Raw genomic sequence first — 10,916 nt, 5'->3', positions numbered from 1 at the left:
CACGGTAAGCAGCGAACCGGATATTATTATCCTCATTTTATAGATTAAGAGGGCTTCCATGTGCTCGCTTGCCTGACGAGAGGCTGCCGGTAGGTAGCTGTGCGATCCGGTAGGTAGCTGTGCAATCCGTAGCACTTGGAAGTGCCGCTCCGTATCCTGGGCTCTACTGTCGCCACCCCCTCCAGCTGCTCCTCCTCGGCTCTTCTCTTCACCCCATGTAAAGTATTAATAATGTTTACAATTTTAGTTTCCCGTTTACAAAACATTTTCTACGCACAGTCTTGCTTGATTCTCTCAGAAGCCCTGGGAGACAGTGGAGCATAATTCTTATTTTACAAAGAGAACAGGGGCTTAAGCTGTTCAAAGTTACAGTGGTAGGACTGGGGCTTTATTGGGTGGGTGTTACTATTACAGGACAGCTGGACCAAGCTTGGGAGGGAGCCTGTGTCTCTTCCCTTAGTTTACAGAGAGGGAAACAGAGGCACGGAACAGGAAAGGCATTTGTCTTAAAGATGGGAAGTTGGAGGAAAATCAGTTCTGCTCACCCACCCAAAAGCCCCCCAGAGTCCAAGGGAAGCAAATTGAAGGTCAAAATCAAGGAGGCAGTGTTGTGAGGCACTGAGAACCTGGGTCACGGGGAGGAAGAAGTATTAAAGCGTGTAAAATACGTCTAATCTCCTTTAGATTTAAACTAAGGAAACAGGGTTGGATTATGGTCCCAATCACTCTTTCACAACTGATCCTGCTCATCAGAGAGGTATGTCCAAAGATCACCCCCTCCTGCTTCCTGTTCATGGTTTCCGTAGTTTCTGCTGCTTACAACTTGGCTGCCCCTGCTCCCCACCTTGACCTAACCAAGTTCTTCTCTTTCATCTCCTGAACAAATATTTATTGAGAGTCACTTCTTTCATTAAGTCACCCAAAGAAGCACAGTAATTTTTCTTCTCTAAATTCCTCTTAACACAGCAACTTCAGCAAAAAAACTGAGTTTTTAGGTCAAATGAGTTCGGAAACTGTAGCATTGTGCACCCCTGGTTGGGGATCCATAATGCGCATTAATGCAGAAATGGTTCTGAGAAGTCCCCAGATAAAAAGACTGGTTTAGCCCTAACTCAGAGTTTCCCTGAGGTGTTAGGCCCTGTGCTGGGCACTGGGCTTAGAAAGGTGAGGCCCACATAAATCTAGCCCTTCAAAAGCTCACAGCTAGGTGAGACAGGTAAGTAAACAGCTAATTGTGATAGGATTTCATACATGCACTCACAGAGGCATTTGCAAAGTGCTGGCAAGGACAGAGGAAGAAGTGAGCAATTCTACCTGGAAAATTAAGGGAAAGCTTTGCAGTTAAGAGGCTATTTGAGTGGGAGTTTTCTAGGTGGAGAATATGGGAAAGGACATTCCATAGAAATAACAGCATATTTGGACATAAGTATAACTTTGTGTTGGTCTTTGGGGTATTAAATATTATTCAAGAGTTCTTTTTTTTTTTTTTTTTGCATGCAATATACCACTCAAACTGGGTTAAACAACAATGGAATTCGTTGACTCATGTTAACAGAAAAGTCATGAACTTCAGACATAGCTGGATCAAGGGGCATAAATTGTGCCATCAGGATGTAGCCTTTGTTCTTCATTTCCTAACTTTTCTTATCCTTGACTTTTTCATCCTCAGGCTGCCTTTCCCAATGAGATGGCAGAATGGCTGCTTACAACTTCCAACCACATCCTTAGCTGCAAAAAGAGGGTTTCTTTTCCTAGATGTTGTCAATAAAAGTCCTGGGGACTGCTTCCTGTAGGTCTAACTAGGTTACTTGTACCTCACAAAACCACTGTCTTGAGAAGGGGCGTGGAATATTCTCACAGCCCAGGCCTGGCTCACGTGCTTACCTCTGGAACTGGGGTGAGGTCTCAAACCTCATGGGCTGAGACCTGGGGAGAGGTGGCTTCCTGGGCGAGGTATTTTCTGTTGGTCCCCTCAGGTCTACTCTCCACCCTTTACCTTTCTGATTTGTGCCTGAGGAAGCCAACCTGCACGATGGCTTCAATGAGTGCCTCTGGCTTACAGTGGAATTTATCTGATAGAAGACATTGGGAGGAGATCAAGGTGCTGGAGGAGGAGGAAATAAGGGTAGTGTTGTATTTCACAGGCCCCTTCCCTTCTAGGTCACTCCACGCAGGCTACATACATCTGCTGAGGCTTCTGTCAAGTGACTCTCTTCATACAGGTCTCTCTTCCAGCTCTGATAGAGCCTCCCTTCTCTTGGCCTAGAGGTGGTAATGGCTCTTCTCTGTTTGACGCTCAGAGTATCGTACCATCATTCCTTCTTGTTTCCCTCAACCCTGCCCTCATATTTGTAAATAACCTTTACCAAGCTCCCCTCAAGTTAACCTTCTGCTGGAACCCTTATGGTTACATTCATCAAAAACAATTCATCCCAAGCTGGCGTGGCTCAGTGGATTGAGCGCCAGACTGCGGACTAAAGGGTTGTCGGTTTGATTCCTGGTCAGGGCGCATGCCTGGGTTGCGGGCCAGGTCTCCAGTTGGGGCCCTGTGAGAGGCAACTGATCGATATTTCTCTCCCTCTCTTTCTCCCCTCCCTTCCCCTCTCTTTGAAAATAGATAAATAAAGTTTTTTTTTTTAAAGCAATTCAAGTGTCTATTACCAAAAGAAAGGGAAATGATAAGGAGCAGGCAACAGCAGTAAGATAGTGATGCTGGTTTGGTAGAGCTATTATAGTAATATATACCAGAGATGGCAGTGGGTTGGACAAGCGTCACAGGGGAGGAAATGGTGAAAAATAGTATGATTCTGGCTATATTATAAGGGAAAGGTTAACAAACTTTACTGATGAATTACATGTAAATTATGTAGTTGGAATACAGAGGTCTAGTGATTTGGGAGGGATGCTCGGTGGGTAGTTGGAAGCATGGGCTCGGGGAGAGAACACAAAAGGGCAAAGGGAAGAACCCCAAACAGCATCAATCTTTACATGATGGGCAGAGGAAGAGTTTCCATCTTGCATCTGTCAACTAGGGTATGAGAACCTCGAGAGCAAGAATGGAATCCTCCCCGTCTCCCCTCTTTACCATTGTGTCCAGCAAGGTGCTGGGCACACAGTGTGCAGTCAGTGCTTGTTATGAATGAACTTCACACAGTTTCACATTTCTAACTGTCCCCCCACCCCCATCATCATTGTGAGGTTTGAGTTTCAGGCAGAAAAAAAAAAGAAAGAAAAGAGAGAAATCGATCCCCTGTGGCTCGATCCACTTGAAAGCTGTGCCAAGGTTGATAAGTGTTTTGCTGTCCTGGAAAACTCAAGTAGAACCTGTCAGATGATGCTACAGATCTTGAGTAGCTCATCTCTTGCCTTTAAGGAGAATTTCCAGGCAGGTGATTTCATTTCAGATTTTGTCATTCTTATTTGAGTAGATTTGAAAGTCAGTACTTTAAAATGTCTGTATTATGTCTGCATTAGGTGTGTGCTAGGGAAGTCATAGAAAAGATAAAAGATCTCCATCTCACATTCATGCGTTGTTGGTGGAATGTAAAAGGAGAGGACTGTTTTTGGAAACTGTTTGCCAGTTCATCAAGCTAAATGTACACCTACCCTATGACCCAGAAATTCTACTCCTAGATATATACTCGAGGGAAATTTAAGTAAATGTCCATCCGAAAAAAAAAAAAAAAGGTTTGTACAAAAATATTTTTTATTCATAATATCCCCAAACTGGAAATATCTCAAGTGCCCATCAAAAGAAGAATGGATAAACAAAATACAGTACATTCAAACAATGGAATACTCCACAACCTGGGAGAAGCAGCTCTTGAAATGGGGCAATCCTTGAATTTGTTAGGAGGAGTTATTTCCTGATTAATTTGAGCGGCAGGTGGGTTGAGGAGAATAAGAGCCAAATGACCATAATCAGGAAGGAAGGGGTGCAGAGGGAGCCAAGGAGAAAATGGAATGTTAAAAATGAGCAGCTGTATGAACAGCTCAGGGATTCGAATTATTTGGATTTTTTAAAACTATCAGTCAGGGTTTGCTCAGGAGACAGGAGTCACATCGGTGATTTGACCAGGAAGAATTTAATATAGAGAATTGTTACCTAGGTATGCATAGTTACTAACTAGTAACTGAACAGGTTAAAAAGAGCTCGGAGGGGTGATGGAGCAGCAATTGCAGAAAGCAGCTACCATTCCCAGGAGGGAAAGGAACTGAGGGAAGAGGATGCAATTATTAAAACTAAAAAGACAAGAGGGTATTCAGCCATAAGAGTGAATGAAATATGGGTACATGCTACAACTTGGATAAACTGTGAAAACATGCCAGGTGAAAGAAGCCAGTCACACAAGTCCGTATATCACATGATTCCATTCATATGAAAATCTGAAATAGGGGACGGACGGTGTAGAGAAAAAAGATTAGTGGTTGCCAGAGGCTGGGAGGTGATAGCTAAAGGGTACAGGGTTCTTTTTCTTTAAAGTTGTGGTAAAATACACATAAACGTTTTAACTATTTTTAAGTGTACAATTGAGTGCCATTAAGCACCTTTGCACTGATGGGCAACCATCACTCCATCCAGCTCCAGAACTTCTTTCATCTTGCCAGATTGAAAGTCTGAACCAAATAAGCAAAAACTCCCTATTTCCCCACCCACCCCACCCCACCCCAGGCATCCACCAATCTGCTTGCTGTCTGTGTGACTGACTACTTTACGTGCCTCGTATAAACGGAATCATACAGTGTTGGTCTCTTGTGTCTTGCTTTTCCCACTGAGCATAATGTCCTCAAGGCTCACCCATGTTGCAGTATATGCCAGAATTTCCTTCCTTTGAAGGCTGGATAATGTTCCATTGTGTATGTACCACCTCTGGTTTACCCATTCATCCGTTGGTAGGCATTGGGCTGCTTCCACCGTTCAGCTATTGTGAATGACGATGCTGTGAACATGGGCATGCAAGGATCTGAGTCCTTGCTTTCAATTCCTTACGTATATACCCAGAATTGGCATTTCTGAATCATATGGTAATAATTCTATCTTTAATTTTTTTGAGAAATCACCTTTTTTCCATAGTGGCTGGATCATTTTATTACATTCCTACTAGCAATATAAAAGGATTCCAGTGTCTCCGCATCCTCACTCGCATTTACTTACTTTTGGGGGTTTCCTTTTGAGGTGATGAAATGTTCTAAAATTGACTGATGGTGATGGTTGTACATATCCATGAACATACTAAAAACCACTGAGATGTATGGGATGTGAATTATGTCAATGAGGCCATTAAAAAAAAAAAAAAAGGAGAGGTAAGAGGAGAGGCCCCGTGGGGCCCAGATCTCTGAGGAGAGAGTCCTGATGTCAGAGAAGGGTGCCATGAAGCTGATTGTGCAGGGGGTGGAAAGAATTGTACAATGAGATTCAGCTGCTGCTATCCTAGAGTGAAGAAGTGTGGCTGGGGTGATATGCAAGGAACAGGAAATAGACAGGAAGGAACCTCCTGCAGCCTTGCAGCCTCCCTCACAGGCTCCTAGCAGGGAGCAGCTGGCAGAGCAGAGTTCCAGCCGCAGCATCCCAAAGCCATCTCCTAGGAGAGAAAAGAGCCTAATGGCTGGCTGTCTTACTCAGTTCAGGTTGCTATGACGAAATATCATAAGCTGGGTGGCTTATCAACAACAGAAATTTACTTCTCAGTTCTGGAGGCCGGAAGTCCAAGCTCATGGTCCCTGCAGGATTGAGTTCTGGTGAGTGCCCACTGCCTGGTTTACCGCTGCTTTCTTGTGTGTCCTCACATGGTGGAGAGCTCGTTAGCCCTTGGCCCTTTCTAATAAGGGCACTAATCCCATTCATGGAGGCTCCACCCTCATGATCTCATTACCTCCCGAAGGCCCACCTCCTAAGACAATTATGTAGGGATTAGGGTTTCAACATAGGAATTTTGGAGGCAGAGGACACAAACATTTAGTCCATAGCACGTGCACATCTTGGTGACTGGAAGACTTTGTCCTTAAGTATGACTAAGACTGGCTTTGTAGTCTCAGAGACTGCAAGGGGGCCTTCAAAAAATAAAATACCCACAAACTTGGACAGAGGTGAAACTTGTAAAAATCCACTCACAAGTAAATGAGATACAAGCCTTTGGAATAGCAACCCTCCTCCCTCCCTAAGGTGACCACAGTAAGAGCCCCAAGACCCAAGCAAAATTCAGGAAGCTAAAATCTAGGCACTCAGCTCTTGACTTCAGCCTTGTGCCTCTGTGCCTCTTATATTGCTCCCTAGCTTAAAGAGAAAGTGTCAATAGCTAACATTATTGAGACTTTACTATATGCCAGGCATTGTTCTATATTCAATGATTACAACAACCTATGAGGGAGGAAGAATTATCCCAAGTTTACATATAAGGAAACTGAGGCTTGGGGGGGTTATGTTCTTATCCAAGTTGAAGAGAAACCAAACTCCTGAGTCTACACTCTAGGTCCCGATGGTGCACTGCAACCCAGTGTCCTGCTCTGGACAGGCATGGGGTCTTTTTCAATCAGCATTACCAAAGAACTAGATGATGCTTAAAACCCACCTAAGTGATGAAACCAGAAATCACGGTACATGACTGTGCTGCATGTGTGTCCACTCGTGTGGGTTTCCCATGCTACCAGCATTCACTGTGATGTTGCCAGCTGTCTGGAGGACTAGACTGACATCATCTCAAACAGTATAAAGGGGTGCTTGGTGAAGGCCTTAATAAGATTTCTGAAGCTGGAAAAATCTACCATTTAACATATTTTCTGATTTCTAGGGTGGATGCTTGAGTTGCCTCAATTTCTGGGAGGGCCACTGAATTGGGATTTTTTGAGGAAGCAGATGTAAGTCAAATTCTTGAGGAAAGACCTGCTCTTTCTGGGCTCAGAGTCAGTCACATGTAGACTTGCATGTGCTTGGAGAAACCTGGTGAAGGAGAAAGGGGATGGGCTGCTGGCCCCATGGTGAGGAGACCTACCTGGAGCCAGGTGAGACCCCTGCTTGTGGAAGGCTCCTGGGGTTGTTTTAGCTGGTGGGCTCCCAAGAAGCTATTTCTAGGGGCCTGTTCCATGCTTTGAGGAGGGAGGCCCATGGTCAGGGCTGTTTCCTCTCTAAGACCAGAACATGGGAGGTGGGCGTATCAGTTGGAGGTCACCAGCAGGAGGCAGCTGACCTCACTGAGTGCTGGTCTCATAGGGTCTGCTAGAGCAGAGGTCATGGCAGAAGAGAAAATCAGAATAGGAAGCCCAAGAGAGGTCGCAGAACACCCAGTACACCAGAAACTTTCCCTGAGAATCTCTCAGAAAAGCAGTTGTGGGCTGAGGGAGAAATGTCACATTGAAGGGGGTTAATTTCCAGCTCTTAGAATCTTGTGATATAATAATCTGGGTATAAAAAGGAAACATATTGTTAGCCCAAGTCACGGTTTGGCGAGGCCTGTAAGGATGGGTAAAAATCAAAATGCAAATTAGATAAACACATTTATCTAAGTGGGTCTTAGCTCAGGCTGTTGGCTTTAGTGAGTTGACCTGAGGTGAACTGACTCAGAGCTCTGACATGTCTGGCTCTTTTACTTCAAAAGTATCCCAAGGAGCTTTGAACCTTTCTGAACTGAAGAGTCTTCAGTTTTCAAAACAGTAGCAGCAGACAGGAAATGGAGTCTGTTTTCTTTCTTTCTTTGAATCACCGTGTTTTATCTCAACCAGGATGGACGTGATCATGGCCGCCATGCTGGGCGGCGCAGACATAGAACATTTCTGTCATCACAGGAAGTTCTATCGGACAGCATCTCTCTAGATAACTCTAAAAAATACTAGCCAAATAAAAGACTCAAACTCAACAGATATCACACGATTGTTTTAAAATTAAATACCACTTCATAATTTTATTTGCACCTAGCACACACGGTTTTCTTGAAAAATAAGACATGCCATATTAATCGAGAAGTTAACAAAATATAAGCAACCACATATAATATATTCTAAGGTGACTTCATTTACATAGCTTCTCAAAGAAACACACAGTGAATTATTTTTGCTTATCAGCCAGTATTGGACTAGATTTAGAATTCACAAGGCTGCAGGGTGGAGGTTCTCCAACACTACCCTGATGGGTGACTTGTATCCACACAGCACCATCAAGCTGGCTGGTTTCCATCAAAAATGTAATGGGAAGTCAGTCCCCCTTGCCCTTCCCAGCATTCGATTCCATGCTGCAAACCCCACAGGATCTGAAGCTTAATGGGATGGCATCAACAGACCTGGAGCTTCATGGGAGGGGTCAAAGGAAGGGGGCTGCTGAACTCTCGTCAAAACCTGCAGGAACCAGTCTGTCAAGAACTGGTTCTAATCTCAGATTAGGGAATCAGGAATCCCAGTCTCCAGATGAGCGGGATTAGAGGTTGTGGGGGGGGGGGAGAGGAAGACCACAGAGCTGAAAAGTTTAAACCCAAGTTTAACTTCATGGCTGCTAGAAAGGAGATAGAGGTGTGATACTTAATGTTGCTTGTAACATTCAAGAGGGCTTGGGATGCCAGAGCCATGAAAAGAAATAAAGATTCAGGGATGTGAGTGGAAGGTTGATGTCATCCTCCCATGAATAGCAGCAAAGCTGGATTTTAATTGCCTTTTTGTGTTCTGTTCTTGCAGGATTGCAGCTTAACCTTGAAAAATGACATTTATTATCCCTTCAGATCCTTCTTCCATTCTGCATAAGGCCCCCTTTCCAGTCAGTGTTGATCCTGCCATTCTCTTCCTCATGAACCATCAATGACTCCCATGCCTTCTAGGGTAACTTGAAACTCCTCCACCAGGCATTCAAGGCCCTCTATGATTCAGCTTCCAATGCTTATTTTTCCAGGCTCATCTCCCACCCACCCTCCCTGGCTCGCCTCTCCTTGTGACCTCCCTCTATGCCTTTGCAAATGCTGGCCCCTCTACCTGGCAGGTGGGTGTGGGGTGATTGACTTTCTACGCTTTGCCCAAAACTTAGCTAGATTTGCCACTCATCAATGAATGAGACCAAAATCACCTCCATTTTGAATACCTCACTCTGAGCTCAGAGCCTGACCTTTAGCAGAACCTCCATAACTGTCATTTTCTGTGGTCCACTATTTGCACCTGGCCTGGCCTGCCAGTTCTCTCTCCCCAGTATTTGTGTCTCCCCTGCTGCTGGCCTGGAGGGCAGGAACCATTCTCATTCTTTTTGCCCTCACCATCCAGATGCTTAATAAATAGTAAATATTGTTGCATTGAGTTGATACCTATCCTAAAGAGAAAAAGGTCATTCATTGCCTGCTGCCCTCTTAGGCATGTAAGACACAATACAGAAGTGGTTGAGATACAATACAGAAATGGTTACCACAGGCAACAGTCAGTTTTTGAAGTCAAGGTACTAAATCAGTATTAAGCATAATCCATAAAGGTTAATGATCTATCAACACTGGTCTGTTAACACTGTTATCTTGCCTATTAGTTAAAGGCTGCGGAGGGAAGCAGTAAGTGTACCTCTAAGTAGTAATCAATGAATGGAGAAATGCCTCTGATCCTATGTGACTTGCCAAATAAACCCCAGGGAGGAAACAAGGAATGGTAACTCCAGGAGGAGTGTGTCGGCTCCTGGAGGTTTTAGAGCAGACCATCTCAATAATTAGGCTTTCAAGGCATGTGATCCGTGGGTTACCTGCATCAGAATCACCTCTGCTGTCACTGAAGAATGCAGACTCCTGGGCCCTAGCCCAGTCCCACTTAAGCAGAGTATCTGTGGTTGGGGTGTGGGAATCTGCATTTTTAATCCACTCCCTAGGGGATTCTTAGGCTCATTAAGTTTTGCAGACCTTTACCTGCCATTCTCGGAAACGTACAGTCAGTCTAGGGGAGGAAGGTACACAGCCAGGAGGAAGGCTGTGGCTCATTCCTGCGGTTGCTCGTGTCTCCCAGACACATATGCATGGGGATGAGGACCCAGAGAGTCTCTCCTGACTCCAAGAAAATTAACCAATAACTCTAGCTTGGTTTGTTGACCTTTAACGAAGAGGATGGAGGGAGGTGAGCGACGCTGCCTCTGAAATGAGCACCCCCAATCTTCCCAGAGGGCGCTGGGGTGCAGGCAAATACAGGTAAAACAGCCAGATTTCCTGTGTATTCTTTTTAAGTGAGGCAATCACCTTTTGCTAGATGAAAAGGGGATTCTTCCCCCCTTACAGGCTGAGGTGTCATCACTGTGTCCCTGTCCTATCCTCCCCCTTCTTAACTTCCCAGTTCCTTTGTGAGGGGCGGGGGGAGGGAAAGTAATCAAACAGTTCACAGAACCAAAACCAAATTAGTTTCCAGAGTAGATCCACTATAAACACATCAAGCACATTTTCACTGGGAGGGCACAGACAAAAGGAAGGCAGAAGTGCATTTCCCACGGAAGAATGACAGAATGTTCCACGCACGGCTGGCCTACTAGGCCGTGTGAAGGCGACACAAATGTTGTCTCAAATACGGAATCACAAGTGAGAGGGGTCGAGATCAGGCCTGCATGTGAGGTGGGGAAAGAATAGACTTAAAGGTCTCCAGTCTTGCAGTGGACTTGGAGTGGAAGAGCAGAATTTCTGCCTGGTTTTAGCTCTGAAGAATGTGGCAACCATTGGTCCTTGAATGAGGAAGTGCAGTTACCAACCTCAAGAATGATGAAGGCTTTCCAAGTCCGGCTTGGCTAACCAGGCAGAGGCTGAATTCTGAACCACCCACCTGGAATCCTGCTTTCATCCTCTCCCCTCACCCCCAACATTTGAAATTTCCAAGACCAAGAAAACATATCCTTTGCCAGAGACAAAGCCTTCTCAAGATCCCCATCCATACAGTTCTTGGCTTTAAACATTACGACTTGAAAGGCAAGTTTTAGAATTAAGAGCTGAACC

This window comes from Furipterus horrens, unplaced genomic scaffold, assembly GCF_987537825.1.
Source record: "Furipterus horrens unplaced genomic scaffold, mFurHor1.1.pri manual_scaffold_3, whole genome shotgun sequence".
NCBI lineage: Eukaryota > Metazoa > Chordata > Mammalia > Chiroptera > Furipteridae > Furipterus > Furipterus horrens.
The sequence above is the reverse complement of the archived record's forward strand: the minus strand, read 5'-3'. Positions refer to the sequence as shown.